Raw genomic sequence first — 11,258 nt, 5'->3', positions numbered from 1 at the left:
TGAAAAAAGAGATCATAGAGGATTTCAGAAAATGGAAAGATATTCCATGCTCCTGGATAGGAAGAAACAACATCGTGAAGATGGCCATACTCCCAAAATCCCAAAATTGCTGTACAGATTTAATGCAATCCCCGTCAGACTATCACTGACATATCTCACAGACATAGAAAAATCATTCCTAAAATTTATCTGGAACCAAAAAAGACCTAGAATAGCAAAGGCAATTCTGGGCAGTAAAGACAAGGCAGGAGGCATTACAATTCCTGACTTGAAATTATACTCCAGGGCTACTGTGATAAAATCAGCATGGTACTGGCATCAAAATAGACCTGAGGATCAATGGAATAGATTAGAAGACACGGAAGCCCCTACGAACACCCTCAGCCACCTTATCTTTGACAAAGGGGCCAAACATACTCACTGGAAGAAAGATAGACTCTTTAACAAATGATGCTGGAAAAACTGGCTTTCTACATGCTGAAAACTCAAACTTGACCCTGTGACTCATCCACATGGCTGACACTGACAAAGGTTCTACAATCTGAGGTACAGGATCTCAGGATAAATCCGGGGGGATTTCACTGACCTTATCAGACCCAAAAGCTACATCTCTTGTTGCATAGGTCCTGCTTTACTTTGGTCTTAACCATCCAGTAGAAAAGTATAAAAACAAAATATAAGAAGTAAAGCCATGCTGTTATGTTGAGCTGTAGGGGACTCAGGTCAAGAATTTTTGACATTGTTAAGCAGAAGACCCAATACTATTATGGGATACTGGACTCTTTTAGAATATTTTGCTGAATTTATACACCTATAATATTCAAATAACGGAACTTAACATAAAAAGGGTATACAGATGAATGTCCATTTTGTATCTGTGTATTCAAATTCATTAGGATAGATATGTAGTTACATTCTGTTAATGAATAGTATGATTTGTTCTAATGGTGTTTGTAAATAGGATATCAAGTCTGCATCTTGTACAGCAATTAACCACTAAGAAGAATGTATGCAGTGTGTTAATTATTAAAACTGTCCTACCGATTTGATTTGAAACTGTCTCATTGCTATTTGTTTATTAATAAAATTATGGCAAAAAAAGGAAAGAATTCCACTCTGAGTTCCTCTATAACTTTATGCTGTTGCTTGTTTACTACTAATACTATTAATTCATTTATTTGAGCTGAGCTAGTAGAAAAGAATTCAACTCTGAGTTCCTCTATAACCTTGTGCTCTTGCTTGTTTACTTTTGATGCTATTAATTCATATGTTTCAGCTGAGCTAGTGTCCTCTCCACTTGTTCTGTGTGGGCATTCGGTTTCCTCCATATGTTTCTGCATTTGATTCTTTACTGCAGATGCTATTAATTCAGGGATTTCTTTTTTCATTTCCAATCTGCATTCCTCTATACCTTTCTGCAGCTGTTTCTTTATTTCAGAAGCTATTGATTCATTGATTTCAGCTGTGTGACTCCCAATTTGTTCTGTGTTCGTGTCCTCTGCACTTGTTATGGGTGGCCTTGGGTCTGATATTCCATTTCGCTCCTGCTCATTGTCGTTTTGTGCAGCACTGTCTTCTGACCTTTGTTGTAGATCTTTGGTGCAGTTGTAACCTTAGCACCTACTGAAGTTCAGGTGTAGATCTACAAAGTTTGCATTTATCCAGCTGTGCCTGGCTTAGGTCTGGCTGCTGTGCTCAGCTCCTTCCTGCTGCCACCCTTGGGAATGATCCTGTTGTGCCTCTCTGGCAAGATGTTCTGCTCCTTTATTGCTGGGTGGCTTTGTCCCTACTCTCTCTGCAGGTATTGCAACTGCAGGGTTTCACCTCAGGCCTGTGCATCAGGCCTGAGCTGAGTCTGGAAGGGACACGGTGGAGTAAGGGGGAGAGGAAGCTCTCCCACACACTCACCGGGCCTGGGCTAGGACTGGATCTAGGGGTCCCCAGAACACGACAGGAATTCTCACTGTGTGGGTGGCGTGGGGGGGTGCTGTATAGTGGTGGGGGTGTTCCAAGGGTGTGGAAAAGGGTCTCTCCCACACTGCTCCAGGGTTGGGACCAGTAGGTCCTTCTGGTGCAGGCTACCTGGAAGCTCTCCCACACACTCACCGAGGCCTGGGCTAGGACTGGATCTGAGCGTCCCTAGAACACAACAGAAATTTTCACTCGGTGGAAGGGATGGAAGGGTACTGTAGAGTGGTGGGGAGGTCCCAACGGGGTGGAAGAGGGTCTCACCCATGTTGTGCCTGGGCTTCAACCAGCAGGTCCCACCGGTGCAGGGTAGCAGGAAGCTCTATGCATATAACCTTAATTGAAACAAATCACACAATGAAGTTTTCATATTGTATGTTTGTTTCATTTGAGAAATCCATTGTAAATGAGAAACATACTGAAGAACACGCTCTGGGAAGTAGAAGCAACTTATACTACTAATAATAAGTAATAAAAAAACTATGGTTAATCACACACACATATTAGTGTGCAAAGACAGAAGCTATCTGTTGTCTCTTTAGTGTGCATGTGGCCTTCACTATCTCAAAGATTTATAGAGAAGTACACAGGAAAGTTCTCCAAGGACTCGGTAAGAGGGCAAGTGTTCAAGACCTCGAATACCTCCCAGGCTGGATGTCAGTGCACGTCCAGGCCAACGGTCTAAGGTTCGCATGGGAAAGGCCCTGAGATGTGTAGCAGTGTTGCGGCAGGTCAGAATGCTCGGGTTCCTTCATTCAGGGGCAATTATCTCCCTTTGATCACATGGCAGAGGAGTTGTCAGAAGACAGAGTGCTGAGATGGTTTCCTTCCTCCTGGCTAGACACACGACACAAAGCCGTCAGCCTCTCGGTCATGTTCACTGACGCCCAAAGATTCAAACCACGCCTGCGCTCACCTCAGTCGAATGTCAGGTTTGTAAGGACACAGAATGGCTCAGCTGTCACCAGCTCTAGCTGGATGATCGTATGCTGGCCTCTGCACACCCCAGCCTCCTAGTTTTTCAAGGAATTTCCTTGGAGAGAGCTTCCCACAGACCCTGAACCCTGGTCTGAAGGCACTTGTACTTGCCCATCCCTGCCTGTCCCCCTTCCCTGGTTTGAGTCTGCTTGAAGACCTCTGGCCATACACTGAACAGTGGCTTCTGAAGGGGGTACACAGACCCTCCTCTGTATCTCACCTTTTCTCTACCACTTCCTCGAGATCTCACACAGTAGACATGCAGAATTGAGTGGAAGGTGCTACCCACAGTTCCTCCAGTCGCTGCTCTGGAAGGTTATAGCAGGAAACCCAGACAAGAACTCAGAGATGTGTAGCAGACCGAGGGGCAGGGCCTGGCCTTGTGCAAGAGCAGCTGCCTTCCTATTTAGTACCTGACCCCATCACCCTTTGACAAGGACCAGCCCCCAGGCCTTGGTCCCCTGGTGTCCTCAGTCAGACTGGTTGAGCTGCCTGTTTAGCATCTGGGCTGACCTAGGCTGAGACAGCACCATGACCCCCAGCCTTGCTCTGCTGCTTGGATTTGGTGAGCACTGCAGGGAAGTAAGGTGGGCGGTGGGAAGGCAAGTTCTCAGGTGCTGCTGAGTCCCTGACCCAGGACCCTCTCGTGGGTACTCCTCAGTGAGCATCTGTTCAGTCAGAGAGGAGAACTTTGGCTTTCTGAACCAGGTCTGTGTGCTTAGCCAGTGTTTCAATGGATTCCACGTGGATGCCTCTCACCAGCTCTCTCTGTTTCAGTGTCTGCAATGGAGGAGAAATCCCAGGCCCACAGTGGTGAGTTTCTCTCCCTTCAGTGCTGGGAGCTGTGAGTGAGGCTGTCCCCTGGGAAGAACATGAGGGTGTTGGGATGAGGCAGGAGGAGACTACTCTGTGCTGCCGTCCTCATCCTTCTCAGTGAGAGAGCAACATTGCTCCACGGCACACACAGGCGAGATGCGCTGGGAATGTGGCTCAGTGAGGGAGACTCTCACAGGGCCTGTGCCCTGAGGAGAGGTGTCCCTGCTAGCAATGAGGCTGCATGTCTCCCACTGGCTGCCTCTGGAGATTCTCCAGAGTACCTTACCCATGAGACATCATCTCAGGCCAAGGTTTCCTCTTTCAGGACACAGATTTGAAGTATATGTCTATTTCCATGTGCATCTGGCCTGTGACCTTCTCTGTGAGCTTTTTTTTTTTTTTTTTTTGCCTTTGTCACCTGGTTTCTTCTCTCAATAACAGAAACACAGCATGTTTCTCAGTGGACACAGAGAGCAGATGGTTAAATCCCTAGGGTCTTGCTTTTCTAAGAATGGTCACAAAATGCCCACAGCTGCTGGGTAATGCGCATGCTTCTGTCTTTCCACAGAGCCAGTATTGTCAGCTCTCTGCGTGTGATGCTAATTTTCCCTCAAGCATCCCCAAGAGCGAAGTTCATGCTCACAATCTAGGTACATGGGCCTTGCCTGTGACCTCACTATTGTTGTGTGTGTTTGGGAAATCCAGACAGCATTTCTGTCTCAAAGAAATGAGATGACCACACTGGTAAAGTACACCATTGCTGTGTCAGGAGGCAGTGATGATGAGAAATTTGAAGGCAGAACATCAGAGACGGTGCCAAGGGGAGATTTGTTGAAGTCAGTTGCAGGAGGATTGATTCATTCTGAAGGAGTTTGTTTCCTGGTGGTGTGTTAGGGGGATGTGAAGGGGATAGGCTGAGCCTTCATGGGACCACTGTGTTGCTGGGGAGATGTCAGAGGTGGTGATGTGGCCTTGGTCAAGGGCAGCGTGTGTGCAGCAGGGGAGTGTGTGAGGATAAGGTAGGAGTGCAGTTAGCACCCGCAGAGCTCTGTGGACCGGGGTCAGTGCTCACGAGTCTCTGTCAGTGGCACCAGAGACACTGCAGGCTGGTGGCTGGAGACAGAGGCGATACATGGATTTAAATAGGATCTGAGGCTCTGGGGTGAGGATTGGGGTGTGGCAGGATTGGGCATGATACGGAGGAAGATAAAGGAAGGCACCAGACAGTGGTTCAATGAAACGTAATATCGCCTGGGCCCAGACCCATAAGGAGAGCCAAGTGATGGGATGATGGATCCACGGGATTTCTCACCAGGCTGAGATGAGGAAGGAGAAGCGATCACTGCAGTGCTGAGGAAGCACAATGCGTGGTACATGGGCCATGGTGGCAGGTGGGCAGGTGCTCTGAGCGTGTACAGGAGCTGAATTTGGCATTATCTACTAAGTAGTGGGTGGGAGATGACTGAACTCTGAAAATCAGGTGAGAGAGTGTGTATGAGTGTGTGCATGCACCTGTACGTGTGTGTGTGTGTGTGTGTGTGTGTGTGTGAGTGTGTGTGACACACAGGTGAACATAGTCTCACTCAGTACTGGATACAATGATGTTCCAAGTGGGAGGTGACCCCTGAGAGATAGATAGCAGGTAGATAGCTCAGTATCCAAATGAGAGCTGGGCGAGACATGACAGATAGTTATGTGTTGGCGATGACAATATTCACTCAGTCTGCCAAAAATGTAAACACACTCGAGGAGAGAAAAAGTCACGTAAACAATTTAATACTACCTTCACTGAGCCGTCATGAGATTAAAGCATCTTACCTTTGACCTCTCCAGTTACAATAGGAGCTCGCAGTGCTGGCCTTGTGTTTCCAGGTACCTATTAGTACAGGCAAGGGCTGAAGTGTGAGTACCTTCTCCCTCTACACTGTGTCCACGTGAGAAACACTGGACAAGGAACCCAGTTACGTTTTTTTGCCAAACGCAAAGCAATATAATGTAATGTTACTTACATAAGTATATTATATTTCTATAAATCTACAGAAATCAATTTATACAGTTTGCAAATGGGCAAGACTAATTTATAATGATAGGAGTCAAGAGAGCTGCTCTACCTGGGGTACGACCATGACAGCCAGGGGAAGCCACTGGGCTTCCTAGAGACCTGCTCATGTGCTGTTGCTCCGTCTTGCTACTGGTGCCAGAGTCTGTTCTGTTTTGCTAACATCCTCCCCTAAAACATAGAGAGCTAACCCTTGGATAAAATCAGGACTGTCTTACCAAGGAACCCAGTTACTATTCCTGCACAAGCATCAGGAGATGGAGGAATAAGCCAGGCAGCAGATTCTGCTGGTCCAGGACCCTGAGTGTTGGCTTTCTGGAAGCCAGAGCAAGAGCTCCTGTCACAGACAGGTGCTGTCGAAGGTGGAAGATACATCAGGCCTCATTAGGATGTATCTTCCAGGTAAAGGACAGACAGAAGATCCCCACTGTCGGGTGTCACATGTCTGGGCAGGGAGTGGCCTAGGCTCACACTCAAGGTGACAGACAGCTCAGTTCCTGGGTGTGTCCCATAGCTCAGCGCGAGTAGCCTGCCAGCCCTGGGTATCACTGTCTAACCTCTCCTTCCCTCACAGTGCTCGGGATCTGGTTCTGCTTCCAGGCTCATCATCGCGTCCCTGCATCTGGGCGGTGCCGGGATCCGTGCTTCCCCTGGGTGCTTCTGGGAGCATCTTCTGCAGGGTCCCATCAAGGAGGACTGCATTGCTTTTTTCTCAAGCAGTACCTGCAGGAATATGGCATGACAGACACCCTGAGGGAGCCCAAGATGCTCAGCAATTCTCCCTGCCAGAAGTGACTCACAACGATGCAGGGATTTATTCTTGTGGATACTGGAAGCAAGGAACCTGGTCCCTATGTAATGACTCACTGGAGCTGGTGGTGACAGGTGAGGACAACAGTGAATATGTGCCCCACATGGCTCTCTGTGGCCGCCTCGTTTATCCAGATGGGCCCAACCACAAGCCCTCATTTCTGCCCAGCTCTCGGGTTCCCCATCGGTCTGTGTTGCCTGTCACCCCTGCTCCCTGACAGGTAGATGCAGTCCCCAGGAAGTACTGCCTGGGCACTGACACCTGCTCATCTCTGGTCCTGGCTCCTGGGAAGTTATAAAGGAAGGATTTTGGGTTTCATGATCCTGATCCTTACTCTGTAGGAAGATGTGTTTCTTCTCAGATTCCTTGTTCTCTCTTTGGCCATGAGAATGGTGGGTCTATTGTAATAATGATTTCAACCTCAAACTCTATTCTCTTACAGGTGTCTACAGGGACCAACCTTCCTTGACTGCTCACCCAGCTGCCCAAGTGGCCTTAGGAGGAAATGTGACTCTCCTGTGTCAGCTCTTCCAACCCTACAACTTCTACATCCTGTGCAGGAGGGGAGGAGGAGGTTACTTCCACCAGGACTGTACTCGCCAGAATCACAGCATCTTCCTCATCTCCCCCATGAGCCTGGAACAGACTGGGACCTACACCTGCTACGGTGCTACTAATGGCAACTCACACCTATGGTCCCTGCCTAGTGATCCTCTTGTGCTTTCTGTCACACGTGAGTGAATTTACTCTGTGTCAGAGAAGTCTTTCTGATGGGGCATCTCAGGTGTGCGCTGTGTTGTCAATGTGAGTGATCATTACTGGTGTGGTGTGCTGTGCCCCTTGTCCCATCTAAACCACTTTTAAGAGGCTGGGGATATAGCTCAGTGGCATAAGCACCTGCCTGGCAAGTACAAGGTCCTGAGTTCAATCCCTAGTACCACAAAAGAAAAAAAGTTTAAATATTAAAAAAAAGATATAAAGAAAGTAAACCACTTTTATTCAGTAGATTCTGAACATCAGTCCTCATTACCACTATTGCGGCAAGTAGAAGTAAGCTGTTTTGGAAAAGATGTCCTTAGCGTGTCACTGAGGTGATGTGTGTTCTGGTGATAATGCCGGGGTCCAGTGTGAAAGGTGATGCGCCACTCAGCTCCTTCCTGTGTCACCCCAGTGGCCCCTTTCCCAGCTGTCTCTACTTCTCTGCATGTGAGACAGCAAGAACATCACTAGCACTGGTGAGAGAAAAGTTAGAGGGATCTCCCCTCATTTCTTAATTCTTTTCTTTTCTCATTCCTTCACTTATTATATCCATAACAAACAAATTTATTTGCCTATGTTAATTCTTAATTCAGAGCCATAGAACTTCAAACAATAAAATACAATCATTGTATGAGTAATATTTTCAAATATTTTATGAAACTAGAGAACTAAACTGGTGGTAAAATTGTACACTCTCATTTCCAAAATATTAGTGATTTTTTTATTTAGCAATCTTTCTTTCTATATTTTTATGGCAAATATCATACACTGTTCTTTTTAGCATAAAGTTAAAGTAAGCATGGCCTAAAAAATCCATTGCATAATAAGAAAATTATATCTGATTTAATGAACAAATCTAGAGTAATTGGTCAACTAATTAATCCTGAATCTGAGTAAATATCAAAAGCAATATAAAGTTAAATTTTAAAATATCCTTTAATTATAAAAGATAAACAGGGTTGAAAATGAGAAACTTAATTTACATCAAAAATATAAACAAGCATTTTCTGTGATCAACCTCTGATTCATACCTGCAATTTTAAGTTATACATAAAATATTGTAGAAACACTTTAATTTATGTTTTATAAAGCTCAATACCAAAGAGCAAGGAAACTGGTGCAAAAGTGTCCCTGCAGTATCCATGCTCCTCATGACAGGAAGGGCTGCTTTCTCCTATTCCACAGCAGGAAATGGAGACAGGAGAGGACAGCTGCCTGCAGGGGGGCATCGGGAGGAGGCTGGCCCAGCAGGTGCCCCATGGCCTAGCAGAAACCTCATCTCACTTTTGTTTCAGAAATCAAGACAGTATTCTGATATATTCATGAAATACATAGGAATGAATAAACATCAAAATATATTTACTTGGTAAATTTATTGTGTGTTCATAGAAATTTTCCAGGTGGAATAAAGCTGAATATAGGATACTGTTCTGCCCTACTCAGTAGTAGAAAGCAGTGTCATTTCTTAATTCTAAGAGACCTTCTGGGTCGTTGTGCCACCTGCACTTTTTGAGATGATGCTGTGACCCCGGTGTCCTTGTGGCCCTCAGAACAATGGAGAGTTCAGGAAGATTTTTATTGTGGATTCCCAAGAGGGACCTATGGTCCTGAAGCCATGGGGTCATGCTGGAAGGAACACCCCCCATGTCATTGGTGGGTAGGGCTGTGCTCTGGGGGTCTTAGCTTTTTCAGGGAACTGGGTCTTCTCAGGATCAAGGGCAAGCACATGCTCCAGGCCTGGGAAACAGAGGGACAGAGCACAGAGGCATGAGCTGGCTTTCCAGGTGCATTCTGGAAGCTTCTCAGTTAACAGAAACGTGCAGAGCATGGATGGAGGAGGCTGGAAACCTTGGAAGTAATGGCAGGGAGGAACAGGGCAGGGAGCGGCTGGAGTTGATTTCTGTGGAGAGTGTTGGGAAGTCCTAGCATTTTCAGATGTCTGACAATGGACGGTAGACCTTTCACCCAGTCAGAAATGATCCCAGAAGCCTCTTCTTCCTCTTCCTTGTTCTCCTCATCCTCGCCCTCCTCCTCCCACTCTTGTCTTTTTGACACAGGGTCTCACTATGCAGTTCAGGCTAGCTTTGAACTCACTTTGTAGCTCAGGCTGGTCTCAAAATCGCAGCTATCTCTGTGACTCAGGTCTTCCTAGTGCTAGGATTATAGGCGAGCCCCACCATGACCCTATTATTTTTTTCTTCGTGGTTTTTATCCTACAGCAAATTTGCCATCCATTCTGGCAGCCACTCAACGTCTGCAGAGTCCTTGATGGACAGATCCCATCCTCTGTGTCCTCTCGTGTGTCCATCCAGCCATCCCCACGTGTCCTCTCCACAGTGTCCATCACTAGTTCTTTTACTCAGTACCCAACCCTCACATGTCCTGTCTTCTGTTCTTCGAAGTTTCTCAATCCCAGCACCTTCTCACTCTTCTCCTGCCAGCTCACATGTCAGCAGCTGCCTGTACCTTCTCCGGAATGGCCTCCTCTCTCTATCTGGATTCTCAAATCTACCATCACTCACAAAAGCCAGTTACTGTTGTTATTTTAAAATTAACTTTGTGTCACATTTTTGATAAACATAATGATCACATTCATTGAAAGAATTCATACCTGTACATGATATATCAAGATTTTGCTTTGCCCATCCTCCTCTTTCAAACACTCTTCCTCTCTTTCATTTTCAGCTTTGTCTGAACTCTTTCTCGTATTTTCCCATCCTTTTGTTATCCCTCTCCTCTTCTTTGAGTGGAAAATGTTCTTCCTATTTCCCAACGTGGGGTGTACATTTTCATCCTTATTGATACTTTTGTTTCTCACCCTAGAGAAACCATGGGAAGTGCACAGAGCTGCGTCGAGTCATTTCACGTAAGCCCAGTCTTGAGAAGCAGCAGGACAGGACTGGCTTGCCCATCCCCCTGTAAGAGTGGGCTGTGCTTAGACTGCCCCTGCTCAAGTTCTGGGCCAGGTTGGCCCTCCGCAGGGTTTACATTTCCTTTGAGAAGCGCCATCCTTCCTGTGCCCTGTTCGCTCTTTGCCTCTACTTCTGATGTCTCTGTGTTTGTTGTACCTTCTGCTTTTTTGTGTTGATAGGGGTTGTGTCAGCAGTCAGGTGAAAGAAGGTGTAGTGGGAATGCCAGGAAAGTGATTTAATGTGACTGACTAAAAGTGGCGAGTGCCAAATACAGAAAAGTGGCTGGCACAAATGCAGACAATTGTGCAGGTGAGCCATGGGAAATTTCCAGCATTTCCTGTGGATTCAGAAACGTGAACACCAGGTCATTCAGAGAAAGTGAGTGGACTCTTAATATCATATGCAGCTGCGTGTAGGTCCCTGAAGAGATAAACACACAACGGATCATGAACAGCTACCTGAAAACATACTACATGTATGGCACACTACGCAGCACATCCAACCTCTGTTCTCTGGGCTGCTTATGTGGCGCTCTAAGATGACGGCGCTGTGTGGCCGGCTGACAGCACAGATCTGAGCTCGGAGCAGCATGTTTTGGGCATCAGTGATCTGACCCCTGGGAAGTGGCTGCAGAGTTGAACTTCCCGACTTCCTTCTTCTTGACTGTCTGTGTCACTGTGAGGCCTTCCTTTAGTGGTGAATTTCTTTTTTTTTTTTTTTTATTTATCTATTTTTATTCATTTTAATGAGAAAAATAGAATAGCACTGAACAATTTCAATACAGGTTAGTAGGACATTTACAATATTTAATACACTGCATATTATTGTCTTCATAGTAGTTATTCAGGGCACAATCTGCAGATATGATGTCTCATCTAAACAATATCAGTACAAACTTTTCTTCTCAGTGAACTAAGAGAAAGTAGCTGTATATCTATCCTAACTCATATATATA

The 11,258-nt window shown here is 46.1% G+C and overlaps 1 protein-coding gene and 1 pseudogene across 2 annotated transcripts in view; one reads left to right on the top strand and one right to left on the bottom strand.

Moving 5' to 3' along the window:
* Positions 1-6,563, top strand: part of LOC101564592 — an 11,995-nt pseudogene extending 5,432 nt beyond the window's left edge.
* The window catches only part of LOC111814451 (leukocyte immunoglobulin-like receptor subfamily B member 4), a 96,912-nt gene that overhangs the window by 13,616 nt on the left and 72,038 nt on the right, over positions 1-11,258 (bottom strand). The gene's annotated exons all lie outside the window — the stretch shown is intronic.

Source organism: Octodon degus, unplaced genomic scaffold, assembly GCF_000260255.1.
Source record: "Octodon degus isolate 3935 unplaced genomic scaffold, OctDeg1.0 scaffold00320, whole genome shotgun sequence".
NCBI classification, from domain to species: domain Eukaryota; kingdom Metazoa; phylum Chordata; class Mammalia; order Rodentia; family Octodontidae; genus Octodon; species Octodon degus.
Note: the sequence above shows the minus strand (reverse complement) of the source record. Positions and strands in the feature narration are given on the sequence as shown.